The sequence below is a fragment of the Notothenia rossii genome (genome assembly GCF_949606895.1).
Source record: "Notothenia rossii genome assembly, chromosome: 8".
Lineage (NCBI taxonomy): Eukaryota > Metazoa > Chordata > Actinopteri > Perciformes > Nototheniidae > Notothenia > Notothenia rossii.
The window spans coordinates 56,196,711-56,219,905 of record NC_136906.1 but is presented as its reverse complement, the minus strand read 5'-3'; the positions used below and the strand labels follow the sequence as shown (position 1 = coordinate 56,219,905).

At 40.4% G+C, this 23,195-nt stretch overlaps 1 protein-coding gene across 2 annotated transcripts in view; it reads right to left on the bottom strand.

Annotated features, from left to right (window-relative positions):
- snap25a (synaptosome associated protein 25a) overlaps nucleotides 1-22,687 on the bottom strand; it is a 46,256-nt gene extending 23,569 nt beyond the window's left edge. Inside the window, exons 1-2 of one of the 2 annotated variants that reach the window (XM_079643086.1) lie at nucleotides 22,528-22,679; nucleotides 10,245-10,635 (exon numbers count right to left, since the gene is read on the bottom strand). The gene's annotated coding sequence lies outside the window, so the exon portion shown is untranslated. Of the gene's footprint in view, nucleotides 1-10,244; nucleotides 10,636-22,527 lie in introns of both variants that reach the window. The other variant, XM_079643085.1, reaches the window with a different exon arrangement.
- Between the last annotated feature and the right edge of the window lie 508 nt (nucleotides 22,688-23,195).

The following is a 23,195-nucleotide window of genomic DNA, read 5'->3' as shown; positions in this document are numbered from 1 at the left end:
TAATGGATTCGAGTCGCCCTGCATAACAGCAGCAGCTGAAAGCCGGAGGAGCAAAATATAAAATATATTCCAGAGGTGCGAAGAAATATGGCCTTCAACAAAATGGGCCGAACGAAATAGGAGGATTGGAGCTTCTATCTCCCAATTCTCTGTTGCAGGATGTATAATCGAGGATTAGGAAGCTGCAGCAGTGTTTGTTAGTTGGGGAATGAAAGGAAGCGTGGTGTTTGAAGAGGAATGCCAGTCTCAGACAGCGTTGACTGGGATTTTGGTGGATTAGCGACAGAGAGACATAAACAGTTTGCCCTGTCGCTGTGAACCTTTCCTCTGTAGGTTATGAGAACAGGCCAGAATCCCAAGCCAACTCCAGATGCTGGATTACCGGTAGCAAACTCTAAAGATCGACATGAAACAACATTTGTCATGTGTCAGATATGTTAGAGATTGGATATGGCTACAAGGCAGATTTACATCAAAATTGTATACACCTCAAGTTAAGAGAATTGCCTTGCATAGTTTTGTAATCCTGCAACCATTTTGGGCATCCAATACCCATTATAAATAATGTTGAGTCATTGTCTGTTAGGTTGAAATAAGGAGCGGCATATGTCTTAGGTACAACACATATTTGTACAACAATGGGTATCGCAGACAAAGTATTTTTATTCAATCGGATTGGTCCAATCATGTCTGTCGTTGAACCATGTTTTTTGTTTTTGTTCATTTATGGATGCTGTTTGTTGTGTGTAGGTTATTCGCTGTCTGTAATGCTAACCCTTAGCGGACAAGATAAATAAATTGTTTTGAATGAGTTTTGTGCAGCCTCTCTGAGAGCTTTAAGTTGAAAATATTTCAACCTTTCAGAAATGTTCTGGTGACGTAATAAATAGGAGTAGAGGTTTGCTTTTGGCCTGGTGTTTTAGATGGAGAACTCCTAACAGAGATCCAAAAAGCCCATTTGTCTAAACAGATCGGTAGCCAGACACTTGGACCTTGTTGCCGGTCAGCGTTTTGATGACTTCGCCCTCCTGACTCGACAGCTGTCAGACTGAGCGGTGAAGCTCATTCAAATAATGTGTGAGAGCAACCATCTTGTAGTTGGTGTTTGTCAAACAAATATAAAGTAGCCCAAATGGAAATTGTGATGCGATATTACAAATTAAATTGGGATGAATAAAATAAATCGTATCTTATATTATGTTTAGATATCATTGTCATAGAAACATTTGAAAAAGCGCTGGGAGTGTTTTTTTGCTGGAATGTTGTTCGGAGGCCAGTGCCTTTCTGCCAGAAAATGACACTATGTGGACACAGCGGCTTATTCTGCTTTTTTTTCAGATTATTTCAGAATAGGACGTTCAGCCGTAATGTTACTCTACCCATTGTATCAATGCACAGACAGAAGGGAAATGCAAAGTTACTTGCTGTGCTCCTTGACGCCTTCACTGTCTTACTAGTTATAACATTTGTTTCGGGGGGAAACATTGGGAGCATAAAAACCTTTTAGCATTTTGAAATTCCAGTGGTCTGACAGAAAACTAGACTCCTGCTCCCTCTCTTGGCTTTGCTTTCATGCTTTAGGAACATTTACCATTAAAGGAGACTTTGGCAATAACAGGTCACTTCAGAAAGAGGGCATCCTATTGGTTGTTTTGCAAATGCACATGTTGGTGCACGCCGCCCTATCAAATGGTAAAAGCCTGATTTAATTGCATAAAGAACCTGCCAGAAGAAGTTGCTTTCCATCATGAGCAATGATGTTTCTTTAACATTAGCCAAAGGGTTAAAGCTGCGGCTATGTAGCTCAATATAGCCTCAAATCTACTGACCCAAAGCTTCATAAGAAAACAGGTCAGTAATTAACATAGAATTGCAGCTACAGTATATAACGGCTCCGGGATCACATTGGGATGATGTAATGCTATAAAACAAACTACATCAACACCGCTAGGCATCGGGATATTTTCTTTTTAACTCCCCTGGAGCAGAGAGAGGAGCTGTGGATTATTGTCATTGATTAATGTATCAGTGTTTCTTAGGGTCAAAAACACTAAACTCACAACTTAAAATGAAAGCGTTTAGTTTATTTAATAAAAGAGCACATGTTCAATGTGAAAAGTGACGGTAGATATAGATTAGTTGCAATTTCGTGCTATATTAAAAAACAAACAAATAAATAATTTTTAAAAAACACCTTTTTAAACACCTTGAATTTCAGGGGGGGCGCGGGGCTCCAAGACAATGGTAGGGGAAACACTGGAGTGCATATGTTGTGCTTGTCTAGAGGGAGGGGCTTAGAACAGAGGGGGTAGAGTTACAGTAGGACGGCTGCATATATTTAGCCTTTTCCAGAAAACTGTAAGACTATTTTCTTGCAGCAGAAAAAAACAACAAAATGGCAGAGAAAAATCTGCATCAGGTAAAGACTGATCACATAAGGATGTGCATCATCTTGGACAGACGGCCTCGCCCACCTCAACGTGTCTCATCCTGGTGCCTCTGAGCTTCTGCTGTACCCTCTGCGTTCGCTTCACGCACTCATGTGTCCGGAGATGTTCACAACAGCATCTGCTGGCCATACACTCGCTGCACATACACAGGAAATGAAGCATTTTTTTGTGTGCCATGACAATATCCCTGGACGTCACGGACTGAATCACCAAAACCTCCCCAGGCAGTATATAGATGAATCTGTATTCAACTCAGCAGATGAATTCAGTCATGTATAGCTCAGATTGACAGAGGCATCGTAATGATAATGTCTGGGGCCCATTTTATTGTAGCATTTACTCTGATTTCTACTGACACACTTGGAGATCCTTCCACTATGTTGCACATCAAATAACATTTTTTTATTTGATATCCATCATGATATTAAATCTCTTCCTGCTTACATTTATCTCCTCTCCTCTCTTCTTGCTCTGCTGCACTGCTTCATAACAGCAGGGGCCAGATTGGGTTATATAAACCTCCAACTGGACTTAATGTCTGAATCCAGTCAGATTCAAAGAGAGGACATCATGGCTTCTCGGCCTGGTTGCGTAACAAAATTCAGGCAATTAAGTTTAACCGTCCAGACTGACCTTTTACTTTACGTCTCAATTACCGGCTCCACATTTTTAATCTCAGCAGCATTCATCACTGCCTGCTTCCAGAGCAAATTCTGGTCGTCCCTAAATCAAGGCTAAAGCAGTGAGGTGACAGAGCCTTTTCTGTTGCAGCTCCAAAGTTATGGAACGAATTGCCCCTCCAGGTTAGACTTGCCCCTCCAGGTTAGACTTGCTCCAACTCTGCCTGTTTTTAAATCTCGTTTAAAAACCCACTTCTTTTCCCTTGCATTTATAGACCAGGTGACACTTATGCTTTTAAATTTGGGTTTTTATCTTGCTAGTGTTTTTTTTTTTTTTCGTAATGTAGGAGAATTTTTTCAGTCTGTGGCTTCTGATCTGGTTTCATTGTCTCGTGTTTTACATTTGTTTCATGTCCTGTCTGTTTTTCATGTATTTATGCTATGTTTTTATACAGTTGTTGATGTACAGCACTTTGTTCAACGCTGTTGTTTTTAAATGTGCTATAGAAATAAAATAGATTGGATTGGATTAGATCACTAGATTCTCTCAAGAAGAGATGCACACTACTGGTGGAGCAGCTGTAATGTAATAACATGCTTTCGTAATCAATGCATTAATCAGTGAGCATGTTTGTAGGTCACATTATAGTACAGTTAGAGAGAAGAATGTATGGTATTTTTCCCATGTAGGCTCAAGTATAGACGTTCTTGATTTGACTTGAATGGATTTAAAATAGCTTTTTGGTCCTTTCTAATGACATCATTTCTGCAAACATATTGGCTATACTTAACTTGGGAAATCCTTTACCCTGGGAATACAAATCTGTGTCAAAATATTTTAGACTTAAGGTTCCCTTCCAAGTTTTTTTACGGAAGCTTTCAACCATATTTTTGCAGTATTCTTCAGTTATTGAGCAAAGGTCTGTATGAGGTCTAAGAAAACTTTGGATTATGGGAAATTGTTTTATTTAAAGGAGAAATTAGTGAACTTGGATTGCGAACCAAATATCACATTTTGTTTATTATGAGTTAAGTCACTGATTTATTGACATGAATACTATATGTCTTCATTCAACCAATAATGTGTCTTAAGTATTACTGCTTTTGTATTTTTACATCTCAAAATGATAATGAAAGGGAACGATTATTTGTGATTTGGATCTTCTCTGAAATTGAATGTCTTCCTTTACTACAAATTCATATATATTCAATTTCATTTTTACCATTGCTACTATACCACACTAATGGAGAGCAAAGCCCCTTTCTAGCTTCTGTTAGCAGTTTGCATCGATATAGCAGACAGAGACTGCTTAACAGAGTTAAATCTATGTTGTATGATGTCCTTTTTGTTTTTCTGTTGTTTTCTGTTTTGATGTCTTCATGTGGAACCTACTTGCAGCAGGTCTCCCTTGAAAAAGAGATTGATGATCTCAATGGGATTCACCTGGCTAAATAAAGGTTTGAAATGAAATGAAATAAATGCTTCTCAGAGTTACCATTACACGGATCAATCCGATGACCTTTGAGTTAAAGAATGTCTAACCAGCAGGCTGCCCAGTCATCCGTAAAAAGCTCCCTCTCAAACTACACCCATTTATCCAGAGATTCCTATCTAATTAAATGTTGGCCATCCCACTTGAGAGGCACTTTTAATTTATAACTAATTACCAAAAGACTGTCAGCAGTAATAAAGTGGGGAAAATACATTTATGTCAAACAAACCAGGAACTTTTGATCTGTTTTGTTTTAGCACCTTTAGTTTACCATACATTCAGAATAATGTTATATTATAAATTGCTTTTGCAAAGACATAACATAATAATCAACTGTCAAGCATAGACACTCATAAGACCTCTTCGCTATTTCAACAAATAACCAATTAAACAGAGCTGGATACTAATACATGGCCTCAAACTCAAATGGGTATTTGCTCTGCTTACAAAACTACATACATTTTTGATGAATTATCATGGAATTAGACTTCAGTAATCCTTTCATCATTTATTTATTGCATCTTATTTTATTGGTCAGCAGTAGCTCTGTCTGTATCAACTTGGCTTGGGAAACGAAGTGTCGCCGGTTCGAGTCCTGATCGGACTAAAATAAAATACGCAGTGTGGACTGGTAACCTTGGTCAAGGTGTCCTTGAGCAAGGCACCGAACCCTCAACTGCGCCCCAGAGCAGCCATTTTCTCTCTGCCAACTGTTCATGTATATATGTCCTGTGCATGTGTGTGTGTCACTATTTTGGGCCGTAATTGTAAAAAAGCACCAGAGGGAAAAACTGAATTCACCACAGGGATTAATAAAAGTGATCCTAATCTTAATTTTAAGGAGGTAGGAAATCCGACATTACCATCAAAACATCTGCCAAACAGCTGCCTTAAAACGTCCATTTGCTAACACATGGGTTTTCCTTTGTTCACACACCCAAGCGTCCCATGCTCCTTTGTTTGTCATCATGATGCTGAAACCATGACCTTTTGACTCAGAGTAAACATGAAGGTAATAAAGAAGAAGAACAGGGAAAAAAAGTAATTAAAAAGACACAACTAGTCTATATATCAACCTGCGTATATGTAGTAAGATACACACACTTTATTACTCCATTATTGATGCTTGTTGCCTTGCTGATTATCAGTATTATCTTGTTTTTGCCACGAGAAAAGTTGCTGTAAAATATGGTATATTTCTAGTTTGGCAGTAATCACATTGGAGTAAAGCCGAACAAATTCCTCAGTATTTTGGATGAGCAATAAACACGGCTAAATTCAAATGTCTATGTACTGTTAAAAACATTTTTTTTTACAGAACGTTCATCTTCCTATCCATCTATCCATCCACCCTCCTGGCACTTCAGTGTAAACACCATGGGAACAATAAGGCTAGATATGGAGATGCCCTTATTTCCTTTCCCGGCACATTCCATCCCTGAGGAAAGGCATATTTCACAGCCTATCCAATCAGATTACCAGCCCCCACCCTCTACCACATATCAACACATTCTCATATATTTTGCTCCACTCTTCTTTAATATCCTGTATTAATACGCTGTCATTTATATTTCTCCCTCTCGGCCTTCTTCTTTCATTTTCACTTTACCAAAAAAAAGATCACAGACTAGACCGCACCTTCTAATTCTACTGTGCATCAGTAAGTATCTGATTGTTTTAAGTATGTCGAACACTCAACTAAAGTATACATCGTCAATGCTTACCCAGGTCATGTTTGGTCAAGTAACAATGTCTTATATAATGCTGAATATACTCCTCCTTTCCATGTTCTTGTGTGATTTATGGCAGTGATCACACTGGAGGAAAATCAAGGTAAGAAAATGATGTTATTGTCCTTTTGGATGGCCTATTTTGTCTGAAGACCTATACCGTGGACAAATTAGAAGGTTGTAAGACATACTAATCGATATGTGAGGGAAAATGACCTCAAGGGTAAGATACTGTAGAGCTTGGATGTGACGGGTTGTATGTGTGTCTCTATCTTCTCTTTCTCTATGTGTGTGAGTGTTGGCAGTCATTTTGTTTGTCGTTCAGTTTTAGTCGCTGCATCTCCGTTCCTCCATCAAACATTTGTCTTTTTGAATTAAATATCTTTGGTGGACATTTTATAATTGTAAGATGCCACTCGAGTGTCATCTCAATCTACCCAGCTGACAGAGATGAAAAAGCGTCTGCTCCACTGAAAAATAACGAGGTTGGACTTCAGAGCAACATAACAGTCACAGTGGATTAATACTACAATAAGTGAATTTAAAGGTTATCTTCCGGCCTGTTTATAGCCTTCCTGCTAGCCATCTGGCCACACCTATAGAGCATTTGCTGATGGTAATTGCCCTTGTAAAAATATATCTTGTTGCATAAACGACTTAATTGTGAAGGTCACTACGGCTCTTCACTTGGTGCTATCGCTCTGTACAGAATACAGCAATGACAAAGGCTTGAAATAGATGAAGTAGGTGTTCCTTTTTTAATTATTTGAATAGTCCTTTAGCTGCAGAGGAGATAGTAATATCTAATGTTGATAACATTTCCACAGCATCCACGCTAGGCTCTAATTTTAGAATTCTTCTGCTATGTGGGCGCATTTTTTATTTGAGGGTTTTATCACATTTTAATACACGGCTTAGTTAAATGCTTGATTCTGATTGGTCAGTTTGAACACTAAGCAGTCGGCTCTTCTTCGATAGACAACTGTTGCCAAGGACGCTCTGATCAAGGGACAATGTGCAGTTCTATCAATCTGCAGAAAACATCAGTTGTAGCCAAAAAGAAAAAATTGTAATTTCTCCATCAGAAAACACAATGGAATTTTTTTTTCCTATTAATTTGTATATTTGTGGAGAGCACAAAACTATGGACTATTGCATTAACCCATCACTGTACCCTGTATACAAGGGCTGGTTTGCCTTCGCTAACTGTACGGAGGCTCAGTCACTGGTACATTTTTATATATAAAGCCATGTTAGGGAAACTTCCGTCCTACATCTGCTCCCTGATCTCACGGCGAATTGTAAGTGGCTACTGCCTGAGATTGCATGCTGTAGTTTTATTAAATGTGCCAACTGCTAGGACTGTCCTAGGGAAGATATCATTTAGATGCGCAGCTCCACTGTCTTGGAATAGTCTGCAAATGAAATGGAAACTGAGCAATCTGGTGCCACTAAATGTTTTTAAAGCTCGGTGGGATGCTACTCAATCGGAAGCTGTTGGTACCTGTTCATGTGGATAGTTATGTAAATTGTAAATCCCTGTAATGATGCTGTATGATCTCCTTTTTGTTGTTCTGTTTATCTTTTTATGTTTCATGTGGAACCTACTTGAGCAGGTCTCCCTTGAAAAAGAGATCAATGATCTCAAAGGGATACACCTGGATAAATAAAGGTTTGAAATGAAATTAAATGGATTTATGATGCCTAAAAATGTCCTCAGTAAAGAAAGACAAAGACAAGAAAACGGCGCAAGAAAAGGAAAGTGGTGAAAAGACTCAAAGAGCTGGAATCAGCAGAAGAAGTAAACCAGGAACACGGTATGGGCTCTGGCAGTGCTTAAAGATGGGTTCATGGAAAAGCAAATGTGAACTGACTGACCGTTAGGAGGCAGAAAACCTCCATCAGTGCTGCCGTGATTTTAAGTTATGTTGTTGCCGTGGCAGCTCAGCAGTTCAGAACAGACTTTTTTTTTTCTTAGTGGAAGCAATGTGTTATTTTTAAATTTAAAAAATCACGTTAAAATCGAGACCCCTGCACTTAACGTCGAGGCCCTGCTCACCCTGTCTGGGTTCTTTTCTCAATAATGACCGGATCGCTGCACATAATCCCTTACATAACCATGACGACAAAATGGCACCCCCCTTCCAGGAACCCCAGCGCGCCTGAATAATAACAACAGTGAGGAAACATCACACAGAAAGCCCATGTGTCAAACCAGCAGGAGCTCTTTCTGCACAGAGGAGCTAGCATTAAGAGCAGCAGCGACATCCCAGTGGAGCACTCTGCAAAGAATGTCATGCATTATTGACCTGAGAAGTCCAAGACCCCATCACTTATTCACCTGACCCCGATGTTACCATCCACATCTCAGAAGCACATGGCTAAAGAGCATCATAACATTGCAGGATACCTGCTTAAGACAGAGGATTGCACTTCAAACGCCTCAGAGAAGATGCACATGACCTTCTCCGCTGTGACCTTGAGAAGAGGACAAGACGTGCGAATCCTGTGTTAAGGGAATAAAAGGAACTAGAGATGAAATGGTAGGTCTTCTCGATAAACAACAAAAAACAAGCTGGAAAGTATTTACATTTTTTCGATGATTTTGTTTTGGTCATTTTAAGCTAAGGTGTGGCTCTAGGGTTGGCCATATTTTAGTTTTGAGACCACTTTTAAGTACCGCACTTCTTGGACATATGCATCATTGATTCGGAATTGCCTGGTCTTGGGTGTGATGCATTTTACCAGTACACATGAACTCGATTATCTAGTATTTTTTCCTTCTTTAACCAAATTGAGCTATAATCCAAGCTATGTTTATATAGTTGATCAAGTGAGCAGAGGGTTAGCATTGGGAAGATAATGTCTTCATATGGGTTTAAACAGGACTAGATATTCTATTGACTTGGTTTTAATTTGGTTAAGACTGCCTTTAGACTCTCGGCGTACAGTCCTGATTAAAGCTGATACTAGCATACGAATGTAAGTATTTTCTGTAGCTAAAAGCATTGCATTTTAGTATAGCCTAACAGAGACACTGTACTTGTTTAAACAAAAACTCCAACACAATTTAAGACCAGTTGCCAAATAATAAGACATACTATTTGCACCACAAAAAACGAATCTGCATATAAATCTTAAATAAATCTGCATATTTTAGCTACAGCAAATGGAACACCTTCCTGCTGTGTTGCTTGGAGCAAAATGCATATTTAAAAATACTGAAATGATGCTATACATACTGTAATGGACTGGTGATTATTGCTCATACAGGCTGGTTAATAATCGTTCCTTGCTGCAAGCCTCCCCATGGCATGATAACATCATTAGACAGGAACATTTCCCTGGTATGTTTTATTTGTGATGTTTTAATGATCAGACTATACATTTAGGCCAAAGTAGTTTATCAAGCTCGGTGAATAATGCAGAGAGACAGCTTTAAATAGTAAACCACATACTGTGCTCCTTATGCAAGCAAATACAAACACTCAAACATAATCCCGCCATAGTTTCCTATAAGGCATGTTCGAGAACACATAAGTAAATCATGCGAGACATATCCTATCCTTGCCAATGGCATGACTGTTGGTATTGTACATAGCGGATTGAGAAACTGTCAGAGGTGTTATTAGTTTCTTACTTGAAGGAAGTAGAATTGCAAAGATTTATCGTATATTAAGATGAATTTTTCAGTTTCTTAATCCTTTAATGTGAATATATTTGGGTTTTGTCTTGAAGAAACAAGACATTAAAATGCATCACCTTGAACTTTGAGAAACTGGAATAGTAATTTTCACTTTTTTCAAAGACCAAATGATTGATCCATAAAGAAAATAATCTGTACATGCAGCCGAGTTGGTAGGTGAGTGTGTTTCCGGGATGCCAGAAGTTACAGTTGAATGTTTTCTGGAGGTGTGAAGGCATAATTGACATTGATGGGCAGTTACTCACTTGGTATTCCAGTCACACACCTCCTCTCATAACCTCCTTCATGAACAGCTTGAGGGATAGCCACACGATGACCTGTGTGTATGTTAATGTAAATACTGCTGTACTTCATCCATTATCACGCAGCACCAAAGTTAAACTATAAGCCATCATCATATTTATTGTCTCTTGAAGGTGGTGTAGCCACTACATTTGCTAATAGAGACCAGACAGAGCGCGGGTGAGACAAGGGCAAGGCTGGTGATTTACAGCTCATCTCCCCCCCACTCCAAACCCATTTCTTATTGGTCCTGAGCTGCATGGCTCCTTATCAGCCAGCGTCCTGCTTCAAGGGACAATAGACGGCGGGACAAAAGCATCCCAGTGGGCAGACTGAGGTGTTTATTTTGAGCTACTGTAGAAAGAAGAGAAGAACAGACACACACAAGGATGAAAAGAGAAGAAAAGAAGGCCATGATTCAGTATGCACTGCATAACACAGCAAATATGAGCACTGCAAACACCCTCCAGTCCCACTGTCACATCTGCTGTCTCCTTGGGTGACAGAGGTCATGAATGCAAAAAACGCTCATCCAATGGGGCAGCCATTGGTTACCATGAGGCTATTACAAATGATGTTTTTGTCTAGAACAGGGACAGGAAATTACATTTGACAAACAAGAGGGTACAGGGAGGGGTGCTCATGAGCTGATGTTGGCAATAGGGACTTGACCTGGGAACTGGAATATGGCGGGTTCAAGTCCCGTAATGACCAAGTATGGCCGAAATGCCCCTGACCCCCTCCCTAGGCGCTCTATATAATAGCTGCCCAATGCTCCTAATAGAAGTGGAAGTAGGTGTAGGGAACGTTTCTGGAGCAAGGACTCTGAAGTTATGGAGCACACTGGAGAGCTCGACTGATGCCAGACACTGAAGATTTATTGGGAGTTACAGTACAGCGGGATAATTGACAAAGACATTGGCTGCATCAACGAAGGGCTATAGGGCCTTTCTCACTTCTCTTATTTTTCGTTTCCTCGCTCCTCGGTCTCGGTTTCACCGGAAGTTGATTTGTCTTCGTCATCTTGAGTAGCGTCCCAATGGCCTTATTTTTGTCGGAGGACCGAGGAGCGAGGAGCGATAATGGAGGAGCTATAATCGAGGAACCACCAGACCATCCTCCGATGAAATCCTCAGACACTCGCCCCGCCCCCTTACTGTGAATCGCTCACTGATTGGACGATCCAGTGCATGCACTGATGTGATGCTTCTTGACATGAGAGCAGTTTCCCAGCGGAGTGAAGAAAGTACATGAACCTCACGGGAGTCACTCCTCAGTTTATACCGTCTTTTGTGTCAATTAATGTATAATTTAGTTACAAATATGTGATATATCTGAACAACAAAGTGGTCAAAAATCATTTTATTCATTTTTGGGAAACATTTTCATGATCGCTTTTTTCGTTTTACATTTTCATTTAATGTCATTTCCATTCAGTCAGTCATTAAGTGCTATTAAAATGTTAATTTGCTACATATCCAAACAAACAAACAAAGTGTGCAATCCAATGAATGTTAATCTAACTGGGTTTTGATATATAATATCTCTTTTTCTTCTCTCAATTATTTTATTTATTTTGTGCACTCAATATCAATCAAACTATTGTTCGTTTATACATTTTAAGAATGGCGTTTATCTTTTTTGAGAATTAGCTCTTATTTTATTTTTATTTATTTGGGTTAACAGATGATAGAAATGTTTGTGTCAGTAAATGTGTACTAACAGAGGCGGGGGTGTGTGTGGAAATAATGGGGACAGAACTGTCTGCTGTCAGACGATCAGCTGTGCAGCGTCATCACAAACGGACGTCGCTTCACGACGCTCCGGAGGAAAGGACGTCCCATTGGTCTTAAAACTCATTTCCATGCTTCTCTTGGTTTCTTTGTGTCCCTCCATGCTCCCTGGTGGGAGGGACTAGTCACAGGGAAACGACACAAGTGAGAAAGGCCCATAGATCCTGCCACACCAAATCTGAGTGATAAACTGGGTAAAAGACCTATACATATTGTTCTCAACAGTATAGGGACTTAGCTTGGGAATTGGATAGTCACCAGATAGCCACTGGTTCGAGTCCCCATACACACCAAACAAAAGAAAATAGTAGTGTACACTGGTGTCGGTAGAAGTGTGACTCCTAGGCCCTGTTGAGGTGTCAAGGCACCGAACCCCCAGGGCATGGGAAAATGGTAGCCCCTTTGCTCTGACACCACTGCATTATTACATGCGCTTGTAATAACTTATTTGATTTCCTATTTGCACATGTGTATTTTAACTGCAACTGTATAACCACTAAATTAATCAAATATGTCGTCGACGTCTTCTTCTTCTTCTTCTTCTTCTTCTTCTTCTTCTTCTTCTTCTTCTTCTTCTTCTTCTTCTTCTTCTTCAAAAAGGGGAATATAGTGGGGGGGGGTTCAGATGGGGTGAGGGGGTTTTGAGAAGATGGCGGTGCAGATAAACATATGAGCAACAATCAACCAAGCAATGTAGCCTATGTACAGGCCACTGCAGCCTGTTTTGAATCAGAAGCACAAACTCTCGTGTTTTATTACGTAATAAACGTCAGGACGGAGATATACGAAGGTTCTCTGGTGAGAGATGCAGCAGACGTTCCGTTTTATATCTGCGTGTTTGATGGAACCCTAGGCAGGGAACGTTAAAGCTGTCCGTGGAGTGGAAAGGCTGAGTTCCGTAAGGGACTAAAAAACTTTTTGTGCCCTAATCAATATGGATGTTTGTCATTAGACCTTTGGTCACAGTTGTTGGCATGGAGCATGTATATACTGAAGAAAATCAAATCAAATATCACCAGAGTTTCTTTTACAGTCCAGTCTGTACTTCATCCATCATCAGGGGGCTATAATACAAAGGCAATTTGGTATATGTACATATATAATATAATATACAGTGGGGCAAAAAAGTATTTAGTCAGCCACCAATTGTGCAAGTTCTCCCACTTAAAAAGATGAGAGAGGCCTGTAATTTTCATCCTAGGTATACCTCAACTATGAGAGACAAAATGAGAAGAAAAAAAATCCAGAAAATCACATTGTCTGATTTTTAAAGAATTTATTTGCAAATTATGGTGAAAAATAAGTATTTGGTCAATAACAAAATGTCATCTCAATACTTTGTTATATACCCTTTGTTGGCAATGACAGAGGTCAAACGGTTTCTGTAAGTCTTCACAAGGTTTTCACACACTGTTGCTGGTATTTTGGCCCATTCCTCCATGCATATCTCCTCTAGAGCAGTGATGTTTTGGGGCTGTCGCTGGGCAACACAGACTTTCAACTCCCTCCAAAGATTTTCTATGGGGTTGAGATCTGGAGACTGGCTAGGCCACTCCAGGACCTTGAAATGCTTCTTACGAAGCTACTCCTTCGTTGCCCGGGCGGTGTGTTTGGGATCATTGTCATGTTGAAAGACTTTGACTAGGTCCCCCCGTGTGGTTCTGGGATTTTTGCTCACAGTTCTTGTGATCATTTTGACCCCACGGGGTGAGATCTTGCGTGGAGCCCCAGATCGGGGGAGATTATCAGTGGTCTTGTATGTCTTCCATTTTCTAATAATTGCTCCCAAAATTGATTTCTTCCCACCAAGCTGCTTACCTATTGCAGATTCAGTCTTCCCAGCCTGGTGCACGTCTACAATTTTGTTTCTGGTGTCCTTTGACAGCTCTTTGGTCTTAGCCATAGTGGAGTTTGGAGTGTGACTGTTTGAGGTTGTGGACAGGTGTCTTTTATACTGATAACGAGTTCAAACAGGTGCCATTAATACAGTTAACAAGTGGAGGACAGACGAGGCTCTTAAAGAAGAAGTTACAGGTCTGTGAGAGCCAGAAATGTTGTTTGTTTGTAGGTGACTAAATACTTATTTTCCACCATAATTTGGAAATAAATTCTTTAAAAATCAGACAATGTGATTTTCTGGATTTTTTTTTCTCCTTTTGTCTCTCATAGTTGAGGTATACCTAGGATGAAAATTACAGGCCTCTCTCATCTTTTTAAGTGGGAGAACTTGCACAATTGGTGGCCGACTAAATACTTTTTTGCCCCACTGTATATATAATTAAAAGAAATTCACATCTCTGTCATTCTTTGCTTAACGTATGACTTAAATGGATAAAACAACTAAAAAGTAAGAAATTAGACATCCTTTGAATACCGTCATATTTGAACGTCTTCAACTAATACTCAATGGGATGCTGACCTCCAGTGAGGAGGTAATTCGAAAAATAATCAATAATCACTTATACTGACACCCTTTACTGCTCATGAGGCATATTTAGACATTATATAATATATCAATGCCATTATATTATTGATGAAGTCTTAGTCAAATGGAAAAGAAATTGATAAAAAGGTAGGGCTGCAACTAACAACAATATTTATTATCAACTATTCTGCTGATTATTTTCTAGACTCATCATTAATCGTTCAATCTACAATAAATATATCCTTTTTAATTTCTCAAAGTCTATGACGATGTCTTCAAATCTAAAAACAAACAAAAGATGTTCACTTATTTCTGATATACAATAAAGAAAAGCAGGAAATGTGCACATTTGAGATACAAATCTGCCACTTTTTGCAGTAAAAATGAATCAATTGTCAAAACAGTTGATGATTTTTGATAATTTGGATAATTACAAGACCCGTAGATAGTCTTTCTGTTGTTGACTTATCATTGCTGCTCTACTTAAGTCAAATATATTACAAAGTCAAACCAGATGCATAATACGTCACACCATAAGTTCCATTATGCCATATCATTCCTTGCAGTCTTTATACTATACTGTGTTCTAAAAAATGAATTCTATTTGTGATAAAGCTCACATCAACTGAGAAAAGAAACACATGCCCCCTCTCTCCTATACCTCACCTTCTGTTAAAGGTTTATGTAGAGCATTGCAGAGGCTAACCCGCACCAACAACCTCCAGCTGTACTGCAGCATCATAAATAACCCGCTCACAAACACACCTACAGCAACAATTTCACCAAGGGAAACAGCCCATAACAGTCCACTGATCACAGAATGAAAGCCGTGTTTGCAGAAGACTGATACTGTACAGTCGCATTGTCCCTGCACCTGAGCACACAAAGCCATGTAGAGGGAGGAGGCTGTATTCATGTTGACCCGAGCATATGACATGGCGACTTTATGCTTCACTGATGCAGAGATAAAACGTCTATACATGCTTTAATTCTGGAAATAGAAGCTTTAGTCCGACAGGGACGGTTTACAATGTAATGCTGCTGAAGCCAAGGCTAATGTGTTGGTGAAAGGGATATGTTTAAAGCTACAGATCAATGTGAAACCGGAGCATGCTGCATCATATCCACGCACACACACATACAAGCGACTATGCTCCATAATATCAGCTTGCCATATTACAATATGAGAACCAATGTTTATTAAGTAACATGTTATGTAACGTATTATAGTGCGTACATTGGTACAATCATTTCTTATTACAGGCAATTTTTCCCATTTTACCTCAACAATATAAACATATTTTGTGCCAAATTCTCATACGGAATAAACAAAAAAGAGCATTAGTTAATTTTGTACCCTTACTTTTAAGGTTTTCTTTCTGTGCCAATTCAATTCTCAAATGCAATTGCAGTAATATCAGCTTGCTATAGTCAAATATGAGAACCAGTATTTATTACAGGGCATGTTTTATCAAAAATGATTTCTGATTTACAAAAATACATATACATTTTATGCCAAGTTCCTATACAGAATTTTGCAAAGGATGCTTTTCTTTCTCTTCTTTCAGCAGGTAGTTGTTTTCTTTTCTGAAGCTCTAGGTTGAATTCAAGGCCTGAATATAAACAGATATTTGTGAAGCAATTATGAAGAGCAAAACATGGGGTTTGCTCCCTAAAGGACTTTTATCTGCTAGTGCAGATAAGTGAAGGCCAAATAGCAACACGGCATTACATTTATCATTCCATACTCTTATGAAATAGTTTATTTGCCTTTTTTGTTATTTAATTAGCAGAAAGGGAATATAAATGCATTTTCTGCACATCAGCTTGACAATTACAATAAAGTATCCTTTCATCCAAAGTAGCAAGAGATATGCCGAAGAGGATGCTCCAAAATGTCAAATGCTACTTTCTCATTGATTTTATCATGGAAGCTGATAATGGAATGTTAACGTGCGTACAACATTTTGGGATATACGAAACAAATAAGACCTGTACCTGCACCAAAACACGCAATGTGCAGCCGCCTCAGCGTTCACCGGCATCAATCTTTAGCTCCATTTCCCAAAGATACAATGCGTGCGTGAAAGCGCCTGCTTGAATGAACAATGGCCAGGGTGTTTCTGGGAAACAATCAGTGGACGGTTGGAAAAAGAGCACATTCGTGAATTTGGACACTTGCTTTTATAGTTCTGTCCTCTGGGATGTTTTTTTTTCTACGTGATTGCATTTCATTTCTCAAGGTCCCACTTGAACAAAAATGTAAAGATACTTTTGGGCCAGAGAGTGCCCTTTTTAGAGATACTGTGGTGAAAGAGGAAGATAGAGGATGATATTACCTGAAATGTTCCGAGTACTTGGCAGCAGACACTGTGTATGGGTCGCCAGCTCTAAAATATATTCTTAATTGAGACGGAAATCTCCTGGTTTAATAAAGGTTTAATACAATTACAAATATATAATCTGGATAGGAACAACTATCTGTTTTAAAAACACTTTCACACAGGAAGTATTCACGGTATTTCTTCAAATCGATTTCACAGTTTCTCTCCCTCATTTATTCTCTATTATTCCATTGTCTCTATCTCGCTTCTCTCCTTCCCTCTCGCTGTAATAACATTATTTTTCCTTCTCTAAATTCCCTTCATTAATCAAAAGAATAATAATGTTACCCTGTGAGAGCGGGAGAGAAGACAGATGGCAGAATGATGACAGCGCGGTGGATTGGCCTCGAAGATAACTGACTCCTAAAAGTAGCTTTAAAAGGTAAAACCATGTGGGAGTTATTTTTTTCAGTTCCAGAAAAGCATCAAAGCAAGAGGGAGATAATATGAACTCTCTGTTGCTGTCATATCTGCGAGAGGGTAAAACAGGAGGTAAGATGAATACAACTAAATATAGAGACGTCAGGATTTTGTGCCAGCACTGAAACGAGTCTCAATCAATATCCCAAACCCATCTTCATTAATAAGCATTTAGCTACCCATAATGCAATACGACTATCCATCTGACAAGTTTGAGGAAACATAGCTAAATAAAGATAAAACCAATAAAACAATTGCTTTGATAATTCAACTTTTTTTTTTCTACATGGTTAGAAACAATGCGCCACTTCATTCTAGCAGCCATTTTGTTTCTCTTTTATTGTCCACATGTGGAGTGTCTCTAAGAAAGTGAGAGGTCGTCCCGTGAGGGCTGACTCTACACAAAAAAAGCTCAACCCTGCCTGTCAGTAGTACAATCCAATCTAATGTAAAACGTTATACTGTATAATAAGATAACCTTCCAGCTTTATCTTAGCTTAAGAACTGAAAACAGTTAGCCGTGATATACTCAAATGTTATGTTATGTTATGTTTGTTCAATGTAAATAAAGGAAGTAAGTAAAATGGACACATTGAGGTATTTCAAGGAGTTGTATGTTAATAATGGTTGTTTATGGGTTGAACGGTATCTCCCTCTCTAAAACCACATGTGTTTGTGTTATTTGTAGAAGTTAATGTGAATTATAAAACGGACAAGTCAAATCAAACAATCTGATTGGTTCTTAGCCGTGATATAATGAGCCTATATCACGGGTAGAATTAGGCACGTTCACACCGGAGTATTTTTCCCCGTACTTTTCCCGTTTAGTTCCGTTAGGACCCCTTATGTCGCGTACACAACAAAAAGAGTAGTTAGTGCCGGGAACTTTAACCCCCATTTTTAGTGCCTGCTAAAGGTGTTACTATCCTGGGGAGAAAAAAGTACCAATTTCTATTGGCTGGGCGAATTGCAAACCATGCCCCGTAAAATTGTGAAAAGTTTTGTGAAGCCGCCATTGTATTTGCTGGCATTAGCATTATTAGCATTAGCATTAACCCAGCGCACCAACGGAGAGAGAATAACTTATGGCAACACAAAAAAAAACATGGGAGCGGTGGAGTGATGAGGAGGTGTCGGCGTTCTGGCGATTCACTCGGAAGGCTTCAGTAGAAGCCCAGCAGCTTCTACTGAAGCCAGTCCCACCCCAACTCCGGGGACTTCCGGCCGGGGACTTCGGGTGGCAGTATACGCCGTGAAGTGATTTGCGGCCCGCCAGTAAACCAAAAGCAGAAGCAGAAGAAGAAGCAGAAGAAGCAGAAGAAGCAGAAGAAGAAGAAGAAGAAGAAGAAGAAGAAGAAGAAGAAGAAGAAGAAGAAGAAGTGACGTCAGCAGCGTCATTATGCAGTTTGCTTTTCAAACTGGGACAAGAAAACAGCGGAGAAGTAACGGGGCAGAAACCCTCCTTTTTACGCAACGGTCCAGACATAGACATCAAACGGCAAAACATATTCAGTTGCCAGTTACGTTGGCATTAAGGCAGGGATATCTAGATACTTTCCAAGGTTTGACATAATGAATTGTGCTACTTTTAAAGCAAGCAACGATGTTTTCAAATCTCTAATAAAAAAGATCCACAAAAACGCTATCGAAGCAGTTCCTGCCGCTAAGTTAGTTCAAACAGTAACAACGGACTATTTTTGATCTGCCTGTCGAGTGTTCTTTTACCCATTATGACCGCCTCGCTGTACATTATGCGTTACTTAACTTAAACCTCCGGGGTGGCCTTACTATGGAGGAGTGTATTGAGCAGTGCCTATCTCCAGAAAAAAAAAAGCACCTAAACGACGGCATGCAGAGCTACGTGAAGAGCAGGTAGACCAACTGGAAAAGTACTACCATTCAAAAGCTTTCTGATGCCGGTCTTGAAACAAAGCAGAGAAATTATGACCGTTAGTGGCCACAGGTGCGAAAGCTCTCTCCAGAGCTACTGGAAGCCCAATCTCGGGGACCGGAGAAAGTGGAGCAATATTCTCGCCACACCAAGCAACAGCCTCGAAAAACCTCAACCTATACAAGTCACCACGTAAGCAGGGGTGGATCTAGACAAATATTCATGGGGGGGCAAGAGGGTGGCAGGAGATTTTGAGGGGTGGCATCCCCTGGCAGAAGTATATGCTGATTTAATCACAGTCAAATCAATCAATGTTAACTCGGAAAGCCAAAATATTAATATTTTAACTCAATAACATCAGGATACATTATTGTGGCACATCAGTAAAGCCTTACATATATAAGGTGGCAGACATCATTTAATGAATTTTAACTGAACAATAACTCCATCCATGGCTTGATGATTTTGCACTGAGAAAAAACACAATATCCTGAACAGTATATAACCCGTTATGATGTCTCCAAGAAGCAGACAGATTAGCCAATTCTCCTCTGGCTATGGAGAATGGTTGAAAAAGCACTCTGCTGTTCAGAAAATACAGACAGAACAGCATACTTGACCACCACGGGGCATTATTCGGGACAAGTGACTAATGCGACAGCGGCTGAACAAGTTCTGCTGAATCCACTAGGACAATTTTGTTTGTCATGCAGATAAAACCTGAACTGGGTGAGAGAGAGAGAAACAACTGCAGTACAAAAAAATGCCCTTGGGCAAAGGATGCTTTTCTTTCTCTTCTTTCAGCAGGTAGTTGTTTTCTTTTCTGAAGCTTTAGGTTGGATGCAAGGCCCGAATATAAACAGCTATTTGTGATGCAATTGTGAAAAGCAAAACATGGGGTTTGCTCCCAAAAGGACTTTTATCAGCTAGTGTAGATGAGGAAAATAAGACGTATGTTTGATAAGTGAAGGCCAAATAGCAACACGGCATTACATTTATCATTCCACACTATCATAAAATAGTTGTTTTGCCTTTTTTGTTATTGTTACTCAGCAGAATGGCAGTATAAATGCATTTGCTGCACATCCCTGAGTTTGACAATGACAATAAATGATCCTTTTATCCAAAGTAGCAAGAGATATGCCAAAGAGGATGTTCCAAACATTTTAAATGCCACTTTGTGATAGATTTGATCATGGAAGATGATAATGGAATGTTAACGTGTTAAGACAATTAAGACCTGTACCTGCACCAAAACACGCAATGCGCAGCCGCCTCAGCGTTCACCGGCATCAATCTTTAGCTCCATTTCACAAAGATACAATGCTGGTGTGCGTGAGAGCGCCTGTTTGAAATGAACAATGGCCAGGGTGTTTCTGGGAAACAATCAGTGGACGGTTGATGGTGATGGTGTTGTGAGTCACCATTTATTCAGAGAGCAGCCCCCTTTCACAGTGTGTGCAGTATAGGCCCGACCAGGCACCCCTCCCCCCCCTCTTCCGTTTCTCTCTCCCTCTCTGCAGTCCAAACAGTACGAGCCGCATAACACGACATGGTATAGCGGTCATGGCAACTGGAGCATCCTTTGGGGCTTTACTGTGCTCTCTATGTACTGCAGGCTATAATGTGTCATTGTAATGAACACGCTGCTGTCACAGTCTAACGCCTGCAGGCTGTTCTTCATTAATCAACTCATGTTGGTTTGCTTTTGACTGTATGATCCAATCCGTGTCTTTAAGGTCATTACAAACTCACTAAAGGAATGTGGGAACATCTTCTTGTGATCCTCATGTAAGAGCCAAACTGCAGGATTCCCAGGGACATAAATCAACCCTGAGGTGACAGCAAATCATGCCTCCATGTGAGCTAATATGAAATAATCCCACAGATCAACATGAGTTCAATGTGCCGCATCGCAACAAACTCAAAAGATACCCAACAACCATCTATGTACATCCTCGTGTGAGATTCCTCTAACAAGCAGCCATGGTGTGTGCCCTGTGCGTGACATGCTGAACAGGGGCGTCAATTCACCACACACAATCCAGACATCCACCATTGTTCCTCAGCCCAAACGTCCGTACCAGCATGAATCGCCCTTGTTCCCAAAAAACTGAATATTCCCATTTGGCATGATGTGAAAAATCATGACATACACCATAGTGTCCAGTCTGTCTCCTACATTCTTTTTTAGAAACAGCTAATTAAGTCAAATTTAGAAGAAATTGCACATGCCTTTTATTTCTATGCACTAATGGTGCAATCTAAATGCAAGCTGGTTTACATGTGCAGACTAGTACCAAATGAGCCTCTCTGCGCCATGCGTGATAGACAGTGATGTTTGTTTGATGAATTAATACAGAGGGGGGGGGGGGGGGGGGGGGGGGTGTCATAGTGCGGGTTTCACCCTGGTCCTCCCCGGAGACCTTACTCACCTCCATCCAACCCCACCACCCGCACCACCCGCACCACCCGCACCTTGACCATGGGATATTTTGCCTTCTATCACGCAAATGTATAAGTATGTAAAGCTAATGCGTAAAAACAAATTAAAAAAGGGGGAGACGCATTCCGTGCAGGATCATATCACCCCCCGTTTTCCCTCCCACCTCCTTCTGTTTATATCGGCTACCCTTCTCCCACCGACTTCCACCATGGCGCAGTTTACAGTAACATGACATTCAGTTCATCAGACCACATGCACCGCAATCACCCAGACTCCTCTCCTGTAGTCAGCGGGAGATGCTGTTTCCTTCTCCGGGCTGACAGATGCTGCTTCGTGATTCCCCCCACCTCGCTGCGACATCAGCGGTCTACCTGCTGCGGCTATCAGCTCCGAGACGGAGGAGGGGGGGGGGAGGGGGGGGGAGGCTCTCAGTCATTGATTTAAAGATCTAAAATGGCTGGGAGAAATGCTTAGCTCACACACGACCCCGTATCATTTTTTTTCTCACTTCACAATGCGGTGTTTAGACGGAGCTGCAGTTCACCTCCTCGCTCTGGGTTTCATTCTCTGCCGCTGTCCAAGGTTCTGAAAACGCCCACATTGCATTTTACGCATTATAGCGCTCCGCATCCATGCGATCCCACTGCGCGTGAGGGATTTGTCACCCGGCGAGTTCACGCATTGCTTTTCTTCCATGTCTTCTGATTGTTAACACCGCAAATCATCCTCTATATTCCCAAAGAAGAGGAAACCCAAAAAAGCTTCACCCTGATTCAGAAATCCAACGCTTGCCTTTCACGAATAACGAACTGCTTCAATGCGCACAAAACAACCCAATTAAGAAATAAGATTAGTAGAAAAGGAGTATAAAGAGTCTCGGGTCTTACCTGTGCCTGTTGTCGGTGCCCCGCAGTCAGTTTGGGAGGAAATGTCTGCGGATATCAACAGCTAACCGACACAGCCTCTCTCTCTCTGAATATGACTGGGATGCTGCAAAGGCACTGCTACGCGTCGGCTGAGTCCTCCTCACTTCTTCTTCAATGGTTTGGGGAACCGGGGGTGGGGGGGGGGGGGGGGGCAGTGCAGCTCTCGTCAAAGATGGTGGACACTTTTGACGTCAGCAGCAGCTTTTAATAGATATATGACAGAGAGAGAGAGAGACTTCAAAAAGTCTTTGTTAGAACGGGCAGATGATTATTTTCATTATCTCAGGTCTACAGTTTGAAATGATACCGTTGGGTGGTTCATCCCGCCACAGTTTCCAGGTATACTGTAGATCGAATAGCATATGCATTATTCATGATGATCAGATTTTAGATATGGATACAGACACAGTTAATGCAGGATGACTTGCATCTGATTCTCACCATTAACCCTAAATGTATCACAAGATTTGTTTTATGCAAACTAATAGGTGCTTTTTCATTATGTCACCACAATAAAATTAGGCCATGTGCCAAAAACACTACAGATTTGCACTGTCATTGTCACTTTTGGGTTTTCCCTCTCCTGTAGTGTTTAATAGGTTTTTGTGCATGTACAGTGCATCCGGAAA